The sequence below is a fragment of the Cyclopterus lumpus genome, chromosome 6, assembly GCF_009769545.1.
Source record: "Cyclopterus lumpus isolate fCycLum1 chromosome 6, fCycLum1.pri, whole genome shotgun sequence".
Lineage (NCBI taxonomy): Eukaryota > Metazoa > Chordata > Actinopteri > Perciformes > Cyclopteridae > Cyclopterus > Cyclopterus lumpus.
In genome coordinates, this window is record NC_046971.1 from 17498458 (window position 1) to 17522290 (window position 23833).

The window sequence follows — 23833 nt, forward strand, 5'->3', positions numbered from 1 at the left end:
GAGCCCCAGGGGTGATTAATGATCATGACAAATGGTTAGTAAAAGTATGCAAAAGGGTTTTTGGAACTTCCTTTATTTCCTGCCGGTACACGAGTGATAGCTGTCTGCAGTGGAGGAATAAAGAATTGAAGTTGAATGCAGGGGAAGGCCGCTGGGCTCCAGGGGACGGGAGAAAGGTTCCTTATGAAATATTGAAGGAGATTGGAGATGCGGCCAGAGCACGTCTGCCCTTCCTCCTCAGCTCCTCCACCAGCCAACAATGTGCTCGCTCTGGACGGGGATCTCACAGTCCTGCCAGCTAAGGTGAGTGGGTTCCTGTAAGTGTGTCCAATTCGGTGTCTATGTATGTATGACTGTTGTTATAAATATATATTTAAGAGCAGGTCTGAGTGTGCATGTGGGATTGTTTGTGGCCCAGAGTGAGTTGCTTTACTTGAATTTAACTCAGGTTAGACAACCAGTGAGCAGAAAAAACAGATTTTATACAGAATAAGTTACATGGAAAGAAAGAGTGAGCGGCAGATACTGAGAGACAGAGCCAAGCTGACACATTGCATACCAGCAAGCTACATTATTTTGACATTATGGTTTCATGACTTGCCAACAGTTCTGGCAATAGAGCAGTTGCAGGTATTTTCTTGCTAATATGACCAAGATGTATCTCTATGCTTTGACAGCAAATGCGTAATCTTAACAGCTATTTATTAAATAAAAATGATATTTGTCCATTTAATCATTCATTATGAATAAGCATAGCATTTTGCTCTGTTGGTAAATGAATGCCCTCCAGACGATAGCCAGTGTTGCCAACTTATGCTCAATACCAACATGAGTATATTTTCTTATGTGGTGCCTGGAATATGAATCTGTTAAATGTTTACATATGATAATCATAATAATAATAATAATAATAATAATAATAATAATAATAATAAATAAGCACAATTGTATGAAAAAATAATAATAAGGCGAATTTGGCAAATGGGAAATATAAGCTTTCCATCCGATGTCAAATTTCTTCTTTTATATAATTTTAGAATGTTGAATGTAGAGATTTTATTGCTGATGATATAGGTATGAGATATGATGGTTTACATCAAGGACCACAGTGGAAATGTGTCAGTGACTCCGGCAGCAATGGAGCGAGCTCGACAACCATAATTGTCGCTAATTGCTCATAAACATCCCATATCAACACTGGCATATGCAATGGCGTGAACAGGGAGAATATAATCAATAGCAGCAAATGGCAGGCAGATAAAACACACAGGGATAGAGGATGTATTTGTTTGGGTCATTAGGAACTTGTGGTGACCCAGTGAGCCGCAACCTTATTGCAGCGCCAAGGCCAGGGCTCTTCCTTGCTGTGCGTGTCTGTCCACGGCCAATTGGCCTGCACTGATATCCCCTTTTCCTAGAATCACAATTGCATCAAATAGGAGGCAGAGCAGTTGGATACTGATTGTCATAATTGGTTATGCGTGTGCTCATTGCAAGTGATTTTCGTTAAATAACCTAAACATGTCTGGACTTTGTAAATGTCATCATCACAGCCCTTTTCTCTCAAGGCACTTTTTTTTTACATGTCACTCTTTCTTACTCAAGCTCAAATGGGACACGGGGAATACCTTATGTTTTCTCTAAAGTGTGTATACGTTAATGGGTGTGTTCTGGCGAGCTCTGATTCTGAGTAAACATAGGGAGGGGAAAAAGTAAATAATTTAAGGACAAGGGAGTTCAAAAGAGGAGATGTGTATGTAGAAGAGCACTTTATCTCGCTGTGTTGCACAGGATCTAAAGCCTGCGGGAGCTCATCAGTCGAAGGTCATTGGAGCTTTCAAGGTTAGACTGGAAGGCTCATCGGCCCTGTTGATAAATCCTCGAAAGTAGAGGAATTAAACAGACAGGACGAGAAGGCGGATGAAGCGTAAACATGGCGTTTTGCAATCCTGTTGCACATTGTTGGACGGATACACTATTCCCTTGCAGCTGCACTGCTTTATAAACATACGCACTATTGTTTTCGGCTACCTCAGGTGGCTTTTGACTGGGAAAGTGTCCTTTGTTAACCGTTGAGGCTTCATACTAGAGTACAAGGCTTTAATTATAATGTGAAAACGGAGTACAGAGGGATAGAGCCGACGGAAACCCTACACCTCCAACCCAGCGGTAGCGCTTTGACATAGGAGGTCCGTGCCGAGTCAGATAAAGCTTATTTATGTTTTTTTATGTTTTCTATTACTCCCTTTCATCAATGTCCACGGCACAGCAGATAGTATCCCCACTTTGCTTATTTACTCAGAGAGCCCTACCTCTGGACAGCTCTCATTCAGCACTTAATGTCCATAACGCCTTGGGTAATTGTTGTTTTCCTTTGCCCCTGAAATCTCACCGCTTCACATGACTAAGCTCCTCTGTTCTCTTGTTTATTTTCAAAGGCCTCAACCAGGACAAATACCCTCAGGTCAACTTCAACAGGCCAGCGGCCTTCTGTGCGCCTCAAAAGTGCCCTGAAAATCTGTTGAGCTGACATAAATTTGTTCCAGTTGGATGAAGGAGCAGGAAGAATGTGGATGGGTATGAGGGAGAGTGAAGAGTCCTGGTACCAGGACTGACTCTCAGTCTGGTCTTACCCAGACTGGGGCTTACAGCAGGGATCACTCAGCTTCGGTCAGCTCTTCCCCGCTTCAAAGGCTGGGAGGAGAGGTTCTGTGAAATCATACAATAACAGTGAATATAACCACCCTTTCAAAACACAACTGGACTAAACTGAATAGGTGGGAATGAGAAAGGAGGAAGGGATGGAGTTTCACTGCTGATACAAGGAAAGATAGAAACATATTTACTTCTGTGCTATGGGAACATATGTCGCGGGTGCACAAATATTCTCACTCGCCGATTTTAAAGATGACATTAAAGAGCTATATTTGTCTGAGACAAGTTTGGCTGATCGTGCATTCCCCTTTATCAACAATGCCCTGCCTCACATTTACACATATTCTCACATGGGACCGGTCCAATTAAAGTTCACTCTGTTACTGTCGGCCACTGAGCTGCTCCGCTGGAGCAAATGCAGGCTGAGGTTATTTCTGAAGGGCACCTCAACAGTAGCTGTTGAATGATAAGTCTGATGATGATTTCTTTCCACAGCCCACAATGAATTGATCCTTCTATCAAGTACTGTCTGTGTATCCAAAGCATGATATTGCGTATTCTTCTTCTGTGCCATAGAGCTCCATTGTTAACCAAAAAACAATTAAAAACACATCAACGGGCCACACAGCGTCACTGGGTGACACATTCCTTTGTTATGAAGAACATGGGCATTGTAGTAGCAGTCAATCCAACATCTGGCACCATCCTGCTGTTGTACAAACAAGAGTGTACCAAATTTTGTATTGCTGAAAATGGTCCTTGGCATTGTTTACTCATGGAGAGACAGTCTACCACACTTTTGGTTTTGGTATTTTTCGTTGTTTTTGTTGACAATAAGAACTAAATGTAATATTACCAGGCTTATTGTTTATATAAGATATTTTTGGGGGATTGTGTGTAAAATATTGCATTGTTTAAAGTAACCACTGGGCTGTGTCAAATCAAAACGACAACCCAAGAGAGAGAGAGAGAGAGAGAGAGACAATTTTGAGTAATGCTGTTTAGTAAGATTGCAGAAGTGCAGACAGACGTGTATGGGCCACAGCAATATTGTGTTTCCTACTCGGGGTAACGCATACTAAAAACGCATGACCTCATCTCACTGAATGGTTTATGGTTTCTTTTTCTATGGTGGCTTTTATGCAGGAGACATTTTGGGGGATGCCACTGTGTCCGGTTGTCCTTCCTCTTCCATGGAAAAGGTAGTTCTCACCACTGATACACAACACATGGAAGCCATCAGCACGGACTGGAAGCTTGTGGTGTATTTAAAGTATATGGATAAATCAAACTTTTACAGAGGATACATCGTGCACAAATAACAGTGTGTGTTGGGTGTGAACGTGTGCGTCACAGTTTGAAGTGTGTTTGATGTGTGGGACGTGCTCCTGTTATTCTCTCTTTGACAGCTAAATCAGCCCCTCCCCCCTTCCCTTCTTTTTTGTACTTAACCTCAGAAGATGGTTAGTTCATATTTTCCCCCAACTAGTCCCTGGTGGCGGGTCTGTAATGTGTTTTATAGATATGCTACAAGTCACCCCGTAAATAGGTCAGCTGTCTGAAGTGTGATGTGTCATGTGGTCCTTTCCAGCTCTGAAATGTCTTCTCTAATGAGCCCTAGTGATTTTGGAGAGGAAAACACCACAGCCCTTTTTCCAATAAAGCCTCTCTCTGCCTCTCCAAGCCTCGCATGACAGAAACAAAAGCTGTTTGTCCTTTTGGGGATTTATGTGTGTGCGTGTGTGTGTGTGTGTGTGTGTGTTTGTGTGTACTGTATGTGCCCTTTTTTCTTTCAATTTGTGCTCCTCTGTCTTGCACTCCTTCATCTTTTATCTCTGTGTTTGCTCAATACAATATTTCCTCATGACGTGATACTTTTAGGTTCTCGCAGCCTCGCTGCTCTGGTTGGGGTGATATTATTATGACATTATTGTCATAAAGGATTTGTCTAAATTTTCTTTTTTTAACGCATTACAGTCATTCTAAAAGTTATTTTGAATCCTCACCAATATTATGTCAAATTCTCAGCCAATTTGTAGCCTCTTTATTACTGTATCTAACACTCATCTGTGTTTATATCCAATGGGAGTCTGTGGTCAATTGTATTCCACACTGGTTTAGACAGATTGAGAGGACCGAAGCAATATAAAGAAGGTAACAAGGATCATAAAAGGCAGCAGATTTCGTCTTGCAGGCAAAAATCTATTACGAAGAACAGAGAATAGTAAGCTCAACTAAATATTTCTGCCGTCTTGCATAGTTGCACAGTTGAGCGTTGAGCATTTCAGTAATCAAAGCACGGCTCTGATTATCACCACGCCATCACCAACATGTTCGTCTATCTTTTCACCCTCTGTGCCTGCCTTCCCCTGTGCCATGGACTCTCAGGGCCTCATTCCCTATCTCTGCACCCGGCACAGCCGGGAAGGGCACAAAGGAGGCCCAGTATCACTCCAGCCCATCACCATATCAGAGGGAACACATTTCCCTCAATTTCTGTGACTGTGCATGCCAGTATGCTCTATCTCTGACAGCTACACGCGACTATGATTGGCCGCTGGTGCTTCTGTACCGAGCGTGGTGTCGGCCGCTGAATCATGACTACAAGCTTTACTGCAGGACTTATTTCCCAGAACTCTTACCATTGGCCTGTGACAGAGAGGATGATTATAGGACATCTTTGTTTTCCTTTTGATAATCTGTGTATTAATTATTCACACACATGTGTTCAATAGTTTTAACAAATATATTCAAGATTTAGTTATGATTTGTTTGGGAATTTTGTTGAAAACAATCTATTACTGTTCCCAAATTAGTCAAACTTTTTAGTCTTTAGTTTTTATTTAAACACTTCTGAACGTTTGAGTGGCCCTTTGGGGTTCCTCCTCTCTTTTACATAATGCAGCCAAACATTGAAAACAATGTGAAGGTATGAATTACACATTATCTGATAAATAAAACAATGTGACTCAAAACTGATTATTACCGAGATTTTGCATGTTGAAATAACACGATTTAAAGGATTTGTCATTAGTCAGCACTCTATCTGTTGCGAGAAGTTATTATTTTGCCCCAAGTTTGAAAGACATGTCATAAACAATGGAGCTCAAGGAATGGACCTGAATAGGGCTCGGTTCTGCATGATCGAGTCCGAGGAACGTGTTTGAAGTTCATGTTGGGTCATTATGATGTGAAAGATAATAAGGACCCTGCCTCTGTCATAATGACCCATGATGTGGGCACATAAAGTTTTAAAGCTTTTTATTTTTTTGTTGCTATTAAGCACTGACCATAAAATGAGATGGATGCCAAGCAGCACCACCCCTGCCAGCCTCTTTCATTAAAAGAACGAAGATGATTGGAACTGAGTATACGTTGTGTGTCATAGCCTAAATGTCACAAAGACCCTGCCTACATTCACAAAGAGTTTCATCCTGTCTTCCTTTCATCCACTTATCTCATTCTCATCATTCTTCAACCCTTCTTCAAGTGTAATCATCTGGTGTGGGACAAAAAAAAATGTGATCCCCGGTTCATCATCCTACAGGACGGAGCACATGGCTGTAACGCTCCACACCATCCCTGGCGCGCAGCCATGTTTTGGAGGCAGGGCATGCCAGTGTCCTGGGGTTCGCACCTCATAGCACGGGAGAGTTATGCACATTCAGTTCATTCACTGACACATTAACCTCTAAATGAGCTCTGCCGTGGGGGTCTTAATCTGTCTTTGGCCACACAGACAGTTTAAGTCCCTCACATGCGCTCACAAGCAAACACGCACACACACAAACCCTCACACACAGACGAATGAAAGGCAGCAGAGGGGTCAAGGGGCACGGTTTGACCGTTAGTGCTGCCGACACTGAACTCATTTAACTCCCCGCTGAATGATGTGTGCATTGTGTGTTTGTCTGCATGCATGTGTGTTTGTGATTGCATGTGTGGAGGAGAGGAGAGGAGAGGAGAGGAGAGGAGAGGAGAGGAGAGGAGAGAGGAGAGAGGACACTTTTATATGGGTGGGGAATTCACATGTATAAGATGCTGGCAGCTCCCATAGTGTTGCAGTCAATGGAATTTGTGGTTAATCCTCATTGAAACTGGGAGCTCCTTTCATGTTAGGACGCCAAAGTGACCCACCGTGACCTTTTGTCCTCTCTCTTTGAGGCCTCGCTTTAACAATTAGCCCACGCTCACAATGCCGACGCATGGAGAGGCGGGGACCAGTGTTCCTACGGCTCCAATACCCCTCCAGGGTCTGCGGAGCTCCATCCTCACCACCCAAACTGGCACATCCTGAATCAAAACAGGGTGCAAGAAGAAGAAAGAGCGAGAAAAAAGCAAGAGGGAAGGCAGAGAAAAGGGGGGGATAAAAACAAGTGAATAATAGAGGAAATCCTTGAGACTGGTGATGGAGGGAAAAGAGGAAGGACGAAGGGAAAGAAAGAATGAGAAACGGAAAAATACCAGAGCAGCAGTCAGCATGGCGGATAAAAGCCACTCTTAAGATAAGGTTGGCACAAATATGTTTTTGATCGTGTCGCGGGGTCCACGGCAAACTTTAGAGAGGTTGCCAACTCACAACTACCGACGTCCGTAGATGTTTGAGATATTAATGTTCACAAAAACTCACATCTAGGATGGGTGAATTACCCTACATGGTTGTGTGTCTGGCAGAAGTCTGCAGCCATGTGAGCTAATAAAAAAAAAAACACACACAGACACACGCATCCAAAGCCCCCACTCACACAAATGATGCAGACGATATCAGCGTCCTGGGCCACCTATCGACAATCTTTGACCTTCCTATTCACAGATTACAGTGGCGTGCTCAAAAATCAAGACAAATTGCCCTCAGTGTTTGTGTTTGTTTGTTGAATTCAGTGTGTGCTTAGGTACGTGTAAAGCACATGGACAAAGAGAGAATGTGTGTGAAAGTGAGTGTGTGTCATTGTGCAGACGCTAACACACAGGCATTCATTATTCATGAATGTGTGTGAATGCTTGCCAAAAACATATCGTTCAAACAAAGGCCATTTCTCAGTGTGTGGGTGTCTGTGTGTGTGTGGGTGTCTGTGTGTGTACACTTCGAAAACACACACTCGCTGAACTCCCGTCATACCCTTCCAACATATGCTATGAGTTTCGCCTGTGTCCCGAGGAGCACTGCCACATGACTGAGAGCCCAGACAGCCCCGAACAATCAAACAATCCAAACGCTGAATTGCACTCAAGCACTGAAGTCATTTGAAATGTGATACGGGGAGTGTAGAATTCAACCATATAGAAGCAGATTTTTAGATTTAAAATAGCTCCCTGGTCCGATAGCTTTTCATCCTCATAGCTCGATTGTCGGGAGCATATTACAGACCTCGTGAAAGAAACCGTAACTTCTCCCCAGTCTCAATCGCATTTTCTCTGAGTACTAAATCTTTTGGAGAGGCCCTGAGGATGCTTCCAAGTAGTAGTGCACCGGGTTATATTGTTTTACAATTTTAGACAAATAAACACTCTTCAAACACTGTTTTCTCTTCTTGCCATCGTTGAATCTCTGTTAAAAGACTGGAAGCACACAGACATACATGAAAACTGCATGGAATACTCACCTCGGCATCCAACTTATCCTCGCAGGGAGTCTTTTACTTTTTACTTTACTTTTAGGTGCGATCATTATTTTCGGTTTTTCAGACAAAACAAAACAAGACAAACAACAAGCGAGATTCAACTCCCATAAAGAAATTGAGTCAAAGTTGGTTTGTCTAAATGTCAAGACTGAAGCCCTGAGTTGATGGTGGATTGACTTTTTAGAGTGTATGTTTTTTGTATTTCTTATTTTGCACTGAGCACACATTGGAATGAGTTAATGAGGCAGGTCTCAGAACAGTGTCTCCCGGTCACGATACTTGATACTTGTTTTTGTCAGGAGAAACAATGAAAGTATTTTGTCAGATGTCACGCAGAGTGAGTTTGTCTCTTTCGCAATTTAAACCTTTGTTCATCTCTCAATGCGTTGCACACACACACACACACACACACACACACACACTGCACCTTCCCCTGGTAACTGGGCTCTCTGAGTCAGTGCTCTCTAAGGTGTTTTCAATTACGCGCCCTCTGAACGCCCTCTCCTCCGCTGCAGATCTCCGTCTGTATCCTTGCTAACGGATATGCAGCCATATTATAGGTGGAGAGAGGAAGGGAAGGATTAGAGAGTATGGTAATAAGGCCTGCCAAAATCTCTCTCTCTCTCTCTCTCTCTACCTTGCATTAACACGCATGTGCACAAAGGACTTGTTGTTTTGTTCTAGTGTGGTGTAGCAGGTTGTAATAACGCTGCTAATACCAATACAGCTGCGTGTATGTCACATCTTTCTGACTTAACATCAAACAGACACAAGAATGCGTCAACACATGGAATAAGGTGAATGGGAATGCATCTCCATGCACTTCCCCCATTCACCATTCTCTCTTTCTCTCTTGTTTTCTTTGATAGCTTGTGAAGCGGTGTAGATCTGTCTCACTCCCGTCGGGATAACGTTTCACTGTTTGTTTATCTCGTCTGAGACTTCAAAGATCTCGGCACACCAAATCTCCTGTAATCGTGGCTGAGGAGCCATTTTGTTGATGATATGGTTATGATATTTATGATAAATCTCATCAACGCCAAAGACAGTTAAGACTAATCCAATGAGCACACATGCTCGGCACACTTAACTCCCTCGACAGCTTGACAAAGCATTGGCCTGTCTCACTTTGACGGTGTTTTCTAGCCTTAATGAAGGGTTGTGCATGTTTTTGTGTGCACACACATGAACGCAAACAGAAGCAAGCATGCGCACAAGTTCGGATCTGCATTTCTGTGAATGAATCTAATGAATGCGCTTTGTTCAGTTCCTGGATGTTAATCAACAGCTATTATCTGAGACAGTGCAGTTTGTCTGAGAAGGGGGAAAAAATGTCTAAATGTTGACTGAGCCACTTAACGTCATTTAGAAAAGTAATCTTCTTAGCCAAGTTAAATATCTCTGTTCACATATTCAGACAATAATATTCAGCTTCAGTTTGGAGAGGATCTCTAGAAATACGTGGGCAGGAAAACATGTTGTTTTCATCGACCCCTCTCCTGATTCCTATGAGTACTTATCTGTGCAGCACCCACTCTGGCTGACTCCATTGTACTCTATTGTACTCCCCCTAATCCTCAAAAACCAAGTTGAGGAGTCGTAATCTGGAGGAACACCTCATTCTGCCTCTTTCACAGGCCCATGTAATGAAACCCCCCTTTTGATGAATACGTCTATTAGAAATCTCTATTTATGGTAAGTTATTCAAAAGGAGCTTACGGGGTTGAAGGGATGACTTGTTCCTAAAAGCACACACTGTACTGGGTGTTTAATAGCCAGGACTCCCCATCTCCCCTGTAGCCCCCCTGCCTCCTTTGTTTTTCTGTCCTCATCATTCCTCCTCCATCAATTTTTTTATGAAACCTCTAACGACTGTCTTCATGACCTCCCCCAGCCTGTCTCTTCTCTCTCCCCGTTTGTCCTCCTCCTATCTAACTCTCGCCCCGCTAACATTGCCAAGTGAGAGCACCAAAAGACTGATTTATGCAGTGGCCATCACAAGACAGAGGACGTTCTTGACTGTGGCCGGAGAGAGCGTTGTTCCCAGTGGGATACATAGTGTTGCCTTTTTTTTTCACGGCGTCGTGAAAACTTTTTGGTACCCTGCAGATCACGTTTTGATTGAAACCAGAGTGTTACGATAAAGCAGATGTATAGATAGAATAAACCATAACACAATCTGCGCCACTGTATCCTTCTGGCACAAGCAGAGCGATGAAATATTCCTAAACATATGCAAACATTGTAGAGAGCAAGGCCGTTGTTTTAAATGGCGGACACCATTGTTTTGTCCATAATGGCTGTCATACGCATTGCCCAATCAAACTTGCATAGCAATGCGGATCACTCGCGTGAATGTGATGAATAGTTGTGTAAGGCATAAACACTAATGGAAAAACTCCCTGAGTCTCCTCAAATGTTATTGAAGTATCTTCAACAATAGCCATTATGTTTGAACAAATAAAAGCCCCAAAAAATAATAGTGGGATAAGAGGCGAACATTTTGTTTTCTTAAATACCAGTATGTGAACTACAGTTAGCGTAATACATATTTCCACAGTATTAAATCCATCACCGCAACAACATACGCATGTGTTGCATCAGGCCTCTTTTTAACACATCATTGTTTTCACACACTTTCAGTCATTAAGACATTGCTTTGCCATTCATATTTTACAATAACATCCTGCAGCCATAGACTTCTCCTGTCTGAATCCCACTGCATCCATGATCTCTCTCTCTCTCTCTCTCTCTCTTTCTGCATCTTAAGCCTGTCTTTGTGGTCTCGGCATGATAATTCGTATAGTCATTGTTATATCGAGAACTAGAAAGGTGCACTCAGTAGAGATCTCTGCCAGGTGTGTCTACAACGACCACTGCTGTAATGTTTGATTGAATAAATACAAAGCACTGTTTTTTGTCAAACCTCCCCACCGATTCTATTGTCAGGATGGATTTCCGACACAGCTTTTTGTTTTAAATTGAATGAGGCCCTGAGCATGTGACAAGCTCGTTTTCCCTTTGCTTCTGCGAGGGGCATTCTGGGAAGATGACAATGGAAGTTTCATACCAACATTATACTTTAGAATAACACAATGCAGATTTATGGATTTAACTCCAATTACTAAACAGAAAATTGCAGAGGAAATATGTTGTTTATGTTACTGAAAATGAACAGTACAAACAGTAGCTTACAAAGTTAAATACTGCCTAAACGCCTTGTGTCTTGATTGAAATGAGTGTAATGACTGGGCTCCCTCAGTGCTGCCTGCGTGTCTGCTCATCAGTTCATTGAGGTTTATAATGATGAAACCTTGGAGATCTCCATGAATGTCAGAATCAGAACCTCTTATTACCAAGTATGTTTTCACATACAAGGAATTTGACAAGGCGGGTGGTACAACAATAGACAATAACGTTAACAACAATCAACAACAATCAACACAGAACAGAATTAAGAATATAAATATAATGTAAAGAACATGGTTGGTACACTGGTCCGTAAAATGATTCTTTCCAGAAATCTCCAATTTGCTTTTGTTACAATGTATTGTTTGTAGCAGGGATGATTATTTCCCTCTGTCTTGGTTACATCCTGTTGTCTCTGGTCTATTTCTGGAGGTGTGGTCAGATCCGGTCAGTTCGGGTGGGTCAGTTGTGTTGTGTTAATCAGACAACAGATGCTGGGAGGAGTGAATCACTCAGCATATGAATGTACCACATGTCTGGAATACAATGACCACTCAGTCCAAGCACAATACCCACACATAAACATGGCAAATACGCCAACTCACTGGCGGCACTTGCATAGAGCACTCTGGTGGCTGATCGAACGCACACACAAACAAACAACAGAGGGAAAAATAGAGGGGTTGCCCCATTGTCTCATCGTGATTATGACATTCCTGGATACCAGACGTGTATTGGTTTCTCTGAATCATCTTACACAATGTCATGCTTTCTTTCTGTCTTTTTCTATCCCTCACTCTCTTGTGTTCCTGGAAGCTAATTTGGACTCACAGCCAGACAGAAGTGAATCAGTGGGACAGTAGGCCATAAGATAAATTCAAACCCACAGTGGTGTTTTTGTTGGTCAAATGTTGCTCCTGCTGGATGGGTGGGGGTGTTAGGTGGTTGGGGTGTCGTCACATTGATGTCTGCCAACACGGAAAAGACCGTTAACATCGCCTAGGGGGCTCTAAGTCATTTCCAGCCCCACTAGGAACATTTCACACATTGGTTTAAAAGGGCAAAGTCACTCGCACACTAATGGGGACACACAAACACAATTGCTAACATCTTGCATCTCACTCCCCCACCACCCCCTTACACACACATACAGACTTACAAGCACACACACAAACAGACACATGTGCACACGCTCACAGACATCAGCCTAATTATACACAGAAGTTGCTCTGGCCTTTTCCAAGAGGCTATTTACACTTGTATTTATTTGTCTTTTTTTAAAATTCGATTTATGTCTCAGACTTACTGGAAGCGCATGCTGGCAAGTGCCAGGGAAAGCATTTGGGTCCACTTTAAAAATGATATGATGCCAGACTGGGAGATGAAAGGAATCACAGGAAACAAACAAAACACAATGAATTGCCATCATACAGATCAGAATGGGGAGGTAATACACGAGAAGAAGAGAGGAAGAAAAAGGGAGAGGAAGGAACAATTTGCTGTAAACTTCTTTGGTAGTAAATTGAAACCAAATGTTTTGAGAATTAGTGGCGCAATGGCGAAAGTGCTGAGAGATCCTTTGCTTGTTGGCTGCATGGATGGATCAGAGGGAGCTGCGTGAGATAATAAACTGTAAAAAGCTTGCCCATTGCTTTCCAGGAACTAGAGCATTCAACAGTCGGCACAGTTAACAGGTTCCCTGCCAGGGATGACTGGCTACAAAAGGACCGTCATTTGATAGGCTTGAATTTAGCTCAATATGTTGAAAGTGAATGAGTGTATGTGTGTGTGTTTGTTTTATCCTGTGTCCAAGCCACCAGTACTAACTGTGTGTACTGTGTGTACAGTATACTTGTGTGCTGTGCGCTGGGTGTCCACAGCAGCGAGTCGGGTGAGTCCCGTGGCGAAGTCTCTCCCCCTGAGCTTGGCAGCATACATGCACACACTCAATGGGGAGGTTCAACAGTGGCTAGAGGAGGGCAAAATCCAACAGCATTTTTCTTATTTAAGGCCTATAAAATCCCATGTAATTTGTTGGTTAACTTTAATGGGTAATGGGTGAAATCCCTCTTTGTCTTCCTCTTTAATCGTTTCCACATTAAATGGGGCAACTGTCAAAATAAGATGATGTCATCATTAGGTCACCACGTGTTGCCACCATCAGTTTCTGTGCAGCAGTCAACCCATACCGTGGTATTAACAGCCTGGTCTGACTTTCAATCTGTAAAGTTGAATTAGAATGCTCATCAAGGTGACCCTACAGGCACACCATAGATGTTACAGCTCCATCTTTCAACATGTGTATCTAACAATTAATCACATTTCTTCGTGTTAAGTAGAGTATCATCTTGTTTATTTTTTAACTGGAACATCTCTACCTTTTTTTAAAAGTATTCTCTGTCTGATCTTTGTTAAAACAGACTTTTAGAGAGCATTACAAACATCAACAATGAGACCGGTCAACTACTGCATGTCAACATCTTATTTGTAAGAGAACACACAGCAGCAAGATGATAGGCTCACGCAGAATTGTTTCCTTGTGCTTATTGGATAGAGGAGACCTGCTGATCTAAAGAGCAGGTGACAGCCCCGAAAAATGACAGCCAGTGATTGGCAGACGTATGAGAAATAAATTCCGGGGTTAGGCATGCAAGAGTATGGTCTTCTGACTGAACTTACATTTTAGCTTAATTTGCTTTCTCACCGAATGAATGCTGCTTAACTGTTTGTTTGTTACGGCACTCTGCTCTGACCTAATAAACATATGTCGGACATATGAGGGCAGTGTGTGGTAACATTATCATTGAGCTCATCCAGCTCCATGTAATCTACACTTGACCTCCGTGGCAGCCGTGAGGAGGCATGTGTCACCAGTCCTGGTTGACTTTGTGCCCATTGTTCCAAGGCACGTCGGCGGAGCAGGGTTTTTTGTGGTTCTCTCAAGTCTACATCTGAAAGAGAGAAAGAGTTTTGCCATGAATTTTATTCTATGAAAACTGGTTCTTATAAGGGCTGCATTCTTTTCATCCATTGACCGAAGAGGCAGAGTTCACTGTGAATCATTATATTGACCTATTGCAGACGCATTCCAAACTGCAGACGCTTGATGTGGCCTGTGGGCATTTAGGCTGGAAAACGGCTCCCTACTCACCATTCACCAACCACTAGTGACGGGACACTTCTCATTAGGCAAGAGATCTGCAAAACATCCTTTTGTTCTGACGTTACATATACAGTATTAGTATGTGGTAGAGTTTTTAAAACAGGATGTAGACACGTTATATGAATCACGTGATAACAGAAACAAAGGCTAGTTAAAAATGTAGTCATGATTACCGTTTGCTCTCTTTGGGTCACTCCGTGTTTTTTTACCGTTTCTTGGTATTTACAAAGGGAGTGGAAACATTGAGGGCTAGCTCAACAATTCACTGAAGATGGGTTTAAGAAAAATGAATAAATACATGAATTAAGAAATGCTTCAGCTCAGTTTGCAGAAAGTTTAATAAAAATTCTTCAGTCATTTTTCATTTGAGTTTTAAACTGTTGTGGCCATTAAAAGTGGGTTCCTATAAGCTTTGCCCATTTTATCAGTTATGACTGCTGGGACATGCAAACTAAATTAATTGGTACAATGTGACTAATCACCTTTACATACTGTACCAAGTAAAATGTTGAGGTTCTTCTACTTTGCATTGGTATTTTCACTTCATGCTTCATGACACAACATTTATTTATTTGTTCAGTTTTGCACATCCAGGGTTGCCTCGCTGTAGTTATGACGTGAGTAAAGGAGGAAGTAGGGTGAGATATAAAGACAGATATAGGACTTTCACTCAGGAGACAGCTGTGCCTGTTCCATGTGAAGTCAACGTTATTTTACAATATATATGTTAACTTACATAACATACTTAACTTACGTCAAGTACATATTAGGGATGCTAATGATTAATCAACAATCTATGAATTAATTCAATTCAGTTTATGAATTAGTCATGAAGAGTTTGATTGAGCATGTGAATGGATCTACTTTAAAATAAAGATACATTTGACATATTAGTAGTGTGTTTCAATGACTAGCATTCGTAACCAGAGGTCTCTGGGAAAGGCGCTGTAGATGGCCACCCTGAACCCACAGGCTGAAGGTGGTGCGCTTGGAAGTGGGTAGATTCCTCCAACTGGCAAAGCTGGCATACCAGTACGTCTGCACACTGGCAACATATCATCTGAGTGACGCTCAGTCATATCTCTATAATGGCATTAGTCCTTTGTCAAAACCTACTGAAAAAAAAGATAGAATGTTTTTTTATCCAACAAAAATATTCTGCTTTAATCCATATGTTTTGGCTTTTAGACATCCAGACGTTCTAGCAGCAATCTAACAGCACCATAAATCCCATTTATGTTACTGCAATAACACAATATATTTTCATCTTTATTTTTAGGGTGATAGCATCAAACGTGTCTGGAGACAACAGACGTTTGAAGCGTCATTCAAAAACCTCAATCAAAGGGGGAGAGCTCTGTCCAGTGTAGACAACTGTAAATGGCAGCATACCAATGTGGCCTTTGAAATCAAGGAGGCATTTCAGTCTCCAAGGGTGCATCAACAGGAATGCCATTAATGTATTTCTAGTATTCCACTCTGACACATTACTAAGTCTCTACTTTTACAAGTACATGTACTACTTTTAATGCTGCTGCTGCCTGTACAACTCCCACAACGCTTCAGGTCACCATGGCCCAGACAAAAACCCCAGAGGCAGCCAAAGACGACACAGTCTGCATGGAAATCCTTTGGCACTGGCACGAGTGTTGAAACATCAGCATTGGTGGTAGGATATTCTGTCACATTTCATAGTAAGATGAAATCCACTCTCACGTGCTTACAAAAAACGCTTTTGTGGCCTGTTCTTGTTATGATGATGGCGTGGATGATTATCATTCCCTCAACGCCGACCGGCCTCAGGAATGTCTGGGCATCGTGCAGGTGATAGCAATTATGTCATCCGAGCCGCTTGAGGTCATATCCTGCGTGACATCATGATATCATGATCCTTTGGCTGAACAAATATCTTCAAGTATTACTGGGGGAAAGGATGACTTCATCTTTAAATATTGTTGTAATACACTCCGTAAAAGAATGAGGGCATCGATGGCCTGTGAATGCCACAAAACCACAGGAGACTGTTTGCTTTTACTCTCTTCGTGCAGCTGATGTCTGTTGACGATTCGTTTTATTGAGAGAAATTTGACTTTTCCCTGAAACACACAGTAATCTGATTTGAAATATAACATTTCCAAAAAGTACTTCCCATTGTATGGTTGTAAAGTCTTTGAAAAATTAATTTAATTGGCGGCATGGATCGCCAGCAATAATCTCAACAATAAATTTAATGACAACAACTTCTTTAATTGGTGTTTTCTTGTATTCAAAGCACGGTGAAGTAACGTGACATCATGAACATAAAGTCTGTTGATCCATGTGATTTAATAACATTTCTTTCCCAGGCCATCTCTGAACCTAAGGTCCAAAATCTAGCAAATCAAACAAAGTTATCTGCTCAAGGACAACCTGTGCTAAGCAAAGTTTTTTGCTCCCTGCCTGGAATTTAAATTCCCATGAAAGTGTGTGTTTGCAGTGTAAAAGTGTGGACACAAACAGTGTGCTAGTGCTTGTACAATAATGCATAATGTGAAGATATTCTAGTTTTTTTTGTGTGAGCTTATGTATGAATGTACGGGACTTTGTGTGTATTAGACATAGAGTGAGAACCGAGAGAGAGGCAGGTGGCGGTAAGTTCAGAACAGACACCCCACTGAGTCAGTTTCCTTTTTTAGTGTCACATGGGTTTTGCCACTGCCTCGCCCCTTTTGCAGACTATGCAGGAGGTCCTGAATCGATTAACTCAAATGGGAAAAGGAAATGTGAACCCAGATTACGACTGATTCTTTTGCTCAATAGTCACAAAAGTAAATATTTGACCCATTTTCCATGAGCCACATATCTTCCGAACATTTGTTGCACACGCTCGCAGTAAATCTGGCAACTAAAATTTGCGAACGCCCCAACAAAAGTTTATATTTGGAAACTATTATCTATTATTCCTGCAATGTTTGAGCCAAGTGTAAGGCGCTGCAGTGTTGTGCAAGTTCCCACTTTACAAGAGCTATCTTAAAGCTCAGTTCACACACGTGCACAAATGCGGTCAAGTGAGCACAGGGCTGTAATGATCGCAATCTCAACCCTCACCTACCCTATCAACTTTATTTTTTACACTTTGGATGTAACGGACACCGCTGAGTTCCCCACTCTTTGGATTGCAGTAGTCATGCCCAGCTCCTGAGAGTGCACTCACGTTCACGTCAGTTACAAACGGATACATTCAGTGCACCGAAAGCATGAGCATGTTCCATTATCTTGCTCTTTGAGCTTGTTGATGCACAACACTGGCACTCTTTTACTATAGCTCACTGTCAAATCAGCACTGGTATTGACTCTTAAACCAATGTTATTTATCAATCTAGCAGAACATCTAACTGTTATTACAAAAGTTAGTCTAAATGTACAGCTTTGTTTTGGGACACTTTTGTATCTTTTTCCATGTCTGGAAGGGGTATTCTTTATATTATATTTAAAACTTTATTATAAATACCTTACTTCATAAGATTGTATTCTTATTTTTGTATCAATGAACTTTCACTGAATTTATGAATGAAGGCTTTGGAAGATCTGATCAAAGACCTTAGTGTGTGCCCATTGGGAGTGACAGTGGAGTATGAGGTTCATGGAGTCGATGACCGGGTCCTATACCCTCTGCACCAATCATAGTCAGGGTGGAGTTCGGCTTATCCCTCTTCTGGTTGGCTCTCTGTTAATCATCAGTCCAGTGTTTGAGCTTCCTCTGCTGCATGTCCTGTTCCACATGTCCTGTTCCACATGTCCTGTTCCACATGTCCTGTTCCACATGTCCTGTTCCACTTGTCCTGTTCCCAGGAAGAACAGCCAGGCTTCTGGTGTCGACCTCAGAGGCGTGGATACAGAGGGCAGATCTACTCAGTGTTTCAGCACAAGGGCCAAAGAAAGTCACTGAGTAGCAAATCTATACTTGCTAGACAGGCTTAAGATTTTCTGTTGAATTTCAAATGAGTTTCACAAAGGTGTGGATTGGTTTAATTAGTTTTGCGTTTGCCTTCAGAAAATGAGAAGTAGTTAGTAATGTAGTGTAGCTATTTATACTTTACATTTTGTGTCTGGTCTGTCTTAAAATAACCAACATGCCCATTTGTACACACAGTTATTGCCCCGAATGTCCATCCTCTGCATGATTTAGATTGCAATCATGTCAAGAAGAGACCTCATTTTGGCCAGCATTGACAGGAAAAACTGTTCCACCTAAAAATAACTATTGTACATATGGATTTTGTTTTGAGACAGACCTGAACAAAATATAAACCTTTTTTTAAATTTGTTTTTTTATAAACATGTCCCCATTCATTACAAACGTGTAAGTTGTGGTACTTTAGTTTTCCAAAAAGTGTCACTATGGTGATGTTTGTTGATTTAAAAACAGTATGCAGTAGTCTGGCAACCACATAGATACCACGGCTACTATGATGGATAAACCTATGTACAAACAATGCAAACGCTTTTATTTTTTGGTGCTGTTTACAGTTATTTTTGTTAAAAGTAAACATATAAAACATGAAATTGTCCTATTCAGTTTAATAATGTTCATCCCGCATCCCATCAGCCCCAGCATTTTGAATTATGAAGTAAAATGCACTTGATCAGTCAACACCTCTTTTGTCCAGTAAACACAGAAGCAAATGCATCTTCTCCTTTTGCAGAAATTCCTCATGATACCAGGTACCATTCATATTCTGGTAAAGGTTATTGTGTTAGAGAGGTCAGATAGCACGTCTCACATAACTAGTGAGAACAGGATCAATCAATCAACCTTCCACTTCTGCGAAAAGGAAGGTTGCTGCTGAAGCATTGGTGTTTCATAATGCTGTGTGAGTGTCAATGATCTCCCCTTGTGTTTGACACGAGAGGCCTTATCAGCTCAGCCAACAAATCTTATCAATACTCTGGTTAATCAGTGATCACCCACAACAAGTTGACGCTTGTGATATCAGAAGGGTCACTTCTGAGCAATTTTTTATTTTCCCTTCTTGAAGAACCTCGGTTTTGGTTTCTATTTTTCTTTTCTCTGCCAGGAATCGTGCTATCGCTTTGCATGTCTGCGGGCATCCGTGAATGTGCACCTCTGTGTCTGTCAACGGCTGAGATCGTATTCTGCTGCAGCAAACTGCAGATTATTTTGGGTGCCCAGTTATGGCTGCATGCTCCAGGACCTCTCGTGGTTGCAGTGACTCACACTTTATTTATACTGCCATGACTGGCTGCTAATGAGGGGGTCGGCTGATGAGTGCATCTCCGACACCCCCATCCACTACTCTGTGCCCACGGTGGTGGATATGTGTTGTGGCTGACAGCTGCCAGATCTACTGGTAAACACACTAATGATGTACAACTTGTCCGTTGCTACACAGGCTTGGGGAGTTTAATTCACTTTTTGAAAGATTGAGTAACGTGTCTTATATGACAACTTTGAACCGATTGCCTCCAATCATTGCTGCTTGTTTTTAGTTTTGAATGATGTGTTTTACGACACCTTTGGTCATTGGTGTCTAGCCAACTGTGGGTTGTATTCATTCAATCACAAAATACAGCACTGGTTGTTGCAGACACACATGTCAGAGAACTGCTTTATACTGAGTGCACCCTTTTGTAGATTTTATTCATGTCCCACTTCCAATTGAATCAGCTGACTGAGGGTGTTGACACCGGGCTGTCGAACATTTCCTTCCAATGAGCTCATCAGGAATCTTGTTCCACATCACTTCAATCCGGATCTTCAGCTAGGCTTGTTTTTCACTCCTTCTCCACCACCAGTGTCTAGACCCCATTAGGGGATTATTCCTGTACGAATAATCTGAAGCCTCTATCGACTGGACATCATCCCTGTTTCAAAAATAAAACAGTTTTCTCCTTTTACTCTGCTGTGGTTGAGGTTTGGTTAGGGTTAGGCACAACACAACTTTGTTAGGGTATGGGAAAGGCCCTGGTTTGAGTTAAAAGTATTACTTTGTTAAGTGTAAGGGTTCTTTGTTGTCATAGTTAGAATAATAGGGAATTACTGGAGTCATGGTAAAAAAAAGAAAACGTTAAATGTCAGTAGGAAACGTTTATTGACCCATCCATTCTCCCCGACCTCCTCCCAACAGACAAGAGTCATAATTGCTACTGGCCACTAGAGGGCCTTTTGAACGTCACTTGACCGTAAACATATGCTCTCGCTTTACTTGGGAGGTCTTGTTTGTTCTAGTCCTCAATGACACTTGGTGCATTTTTGCACCAAACTGTTCTGTGGACTCCCTGAGATGAACGGTCACTGGGGATCTCCCATGAGAACAACCTTCAAGAGCTTTTCACTCTGTTTACATTTTCACCGCCAATAAGAAAGCTGAAGCGACCGGCGACGCTCACGCATGTCTACAGCTAGGCGATTGGCAAGCTCACTATATTCCACAAGCTCTCTTAGTTTTTTTGGTGATATAATAATAATTAAACATGCCACAATCATATAAATACAAAACAAATAATCGTCACAAATGTACATTTTGCAATATTAAGTTTGAATCGGCTATCGTTTTCCGACTCAGTGGGTGTGCTTTGTACTACTGGGTGAGCTCGCTGAATAAGTTATTTTCAGAACTCTGCGTTTGATTTTCTTCTAACAGACTGGCCGACAGTAGTTATTATAATAGCATAAAGTAGAACAAAGATCATTGAGTATGTGTTAGACATGAGGAGCGAATTTGAGTGAGGTGGACTTATTTGGGGGCATAGGTCGGGAGCTCACAGCAGGATCTTTCAGGGTTTATGGTCTGTGGCTTGAAGTGAGTAAGACACATACGCACATCCGCAGCAAGTTACAGGGTCCTTGTTAACTTCAGCACTCTGTAAAAACTGTGAACAATTTGTCCAATTAACGGATCCAGTTTAACATCTTGGTTTTTAGCAGCATAGTCTGTACCCTGTTAGCTCATATTTGTATTAGTCACAGTGGCTGGCCAGATGACTTATTTACAGCATATCATTTATCTTTCAGAAAGCAGGATGTTTCGGAGATTCAAACCCTTCCTGTTGTGGTGTTTACTGAGGACGTCTTCTCATGCATTATGTGAGTGAACGCCATTTGAGGTGAGTGCTCTGTTCTTCCCGGCACACTTACTTCTTTGACATCTCAGGAGAGCCCAAGAGATGATAAATACAAAGAAGGATGGCATGCTCAGGAAAGAGAAACGGACAGAAGGCAGTGGTTAGCTGCAGCAGTTAAAAGTGTAATGTAAACAGATAGCTCTGTTTACATTACACTTTTAACAATAAATAGTTTTAAATGTTTCATGTGATTTGAAGTGAATATGCACGTCTCTCCTCTCAGGTACAAAAGCCTCGTCACTGCAAGTATTTCTTCCTCACTTTAGAGTGTCAGACTTAAATAAGTGACACATTTATGTAAAGCAGTACAATTTGTTGTTGAAGACATTCGTAAAATCGGAAAGACTTAGAAATAAGGCCAATTTACAATTTTTTTTTGTGTACAAGCAAATACATATTGCTCAGATTGCTAACTCATCCTTTCTTGTACTTAACATCTGTTTGGGTGGCATGTTGCCAAAATGGCTGTTCTACTTGCTCTAGGTCTATGGGTGTAGATGAGTGGTTCAGGACCATGGACAGAGGCTCAGACAAGTGCACAGTCTGTTATTGGATGTTCTGATGCTGGAGCCTCCTTCTTCCACTTATCATCATCATCATCCTCATCCTCATCATCATCATCATCACTAATGTCACAAGAGGTGATCAGATCAATACCAGGAGCATCTGTATCTGCTCAAAAATGTAATGTGGTTGTATAGAATCTGACCAGAGTCCAATGTTGTATGATGACCTTCACAGTTAGTCTGTGTCATGGCGCCAGGGAGAGTAATGTTCACATTTTTCCAGACAGTCAGGCAGACAAAAGTGGAACAGACATAGATAAGATTCATTTTCTGAACCCCGGTCTGACTCGTCATTTTGTTTGATAAGAACTACACTGGGCCAAGGTTTGTGTCCCAAACTTTTAGCTATTTGCTTTGATTTAGACACTTTGCTGAGTTCCCTGATTTTCAACATTTGAGATTATCAGGATTTTACAGATTGTATCAGATAAAAAAAAGAAATCTTACTAAAGCAGCAATGGATTGCTACGCAACAAGCAGAACAGGATTTAATCAAAATCGACTGCTGAATATCATTTTCTCACATGATGAATCACTGGATGACACACTATCTTTAGCCTGATCACTTGCACCAGTGCTGGAATGAGTTTACAGCCTTTGGGGAAGTGAAACCACTTTCAAATGGCCCCCTCAATAGTTACTCAACAGTTTCTTCTTCCTGAGGAAATCCTGCAAGAATTTTGCTGATCTTACAGTTAAAAAGTGCAGTTGCAAAGTTAAAAAGAGGATATATTTACTTGGAAAAAAAAGTCATGTCTCATGCGCATCTGGTAAACTATGAATAAATGTTCAGCGCTTTAAAAAAAAGAGTAATGCTATTTTACATTATCTATCTTAACTCTTTTTACATACATAATAGTGTGAGAAAATGCTGCAGATGTGTAAAAGGTAGGTTCCCTGACGAGTGATCTTTGAACCCTAGAGCTTGATACCAGCTGATTGGGTAAGACAAGGCTCTATGAGCAGTTGGTCAATGTTCACTCAATCCACCGTGGTGTGGACTGCATTAGTCCATAGGGAAAGAGTATATGGTCACAACAAATTGCTTTTCTCTGTGTCCCCTCACTCCTTTTCATGCCTCTCTCATTTATCTGCTGGCTATTACTGATAACAAATCCTTCCCTACCTTTAACACAGGAAATTAAATGATAATTAAGGAATCCAGTATTATGCTGAAGTCCTACACAGACTCAATACATATTATAAAGGATTTCATGGATGACAACTAGGCTGTAAACAGCTTACATGCACATCACTTAGGCTGATATCGTTAACAATGAGGCTACTCATGCACAACTACATAACACAACAACTACACACTGCAACAGAATACACGCTGCATGCACACTTGCCTCTCTCTCTAACAGGACACATATGCACATGATCGAACCCAACAGACAGGCCTTGGCTCAGCTTCTTCTAGTTTCTGACCTGGTATCCAAGAAGAGAAGAGACTTTAACTTTAACCCAGGTTCTCCCTTAATGTTGGATACTATTTGCCCAAAGGGGGTTCA

At 41.7% G+C, this 23833-nt stretch overlaps 1 long non-coding RNA gene across 1 annotated transcript; it reads left to right on the forward strand.

The window, feature by feature from the left end:
- The first annotated feature begins 128 nt into the window (after window positions 1-128).
- Window positions 129-22312, forward strand: LOC117732675. Its single transcript, XR_004609619.1, has 3 exons — window positions 129-303; window positions 21644-21735; window positions 22237-22312. It is a non-coding gene; the product is annotated as an uncharacterized LOC117732675 (long non-coding RNA).
- The last annotated feature ends 1521 nt before the right edge of the window (window positions 22313-23833 follow it).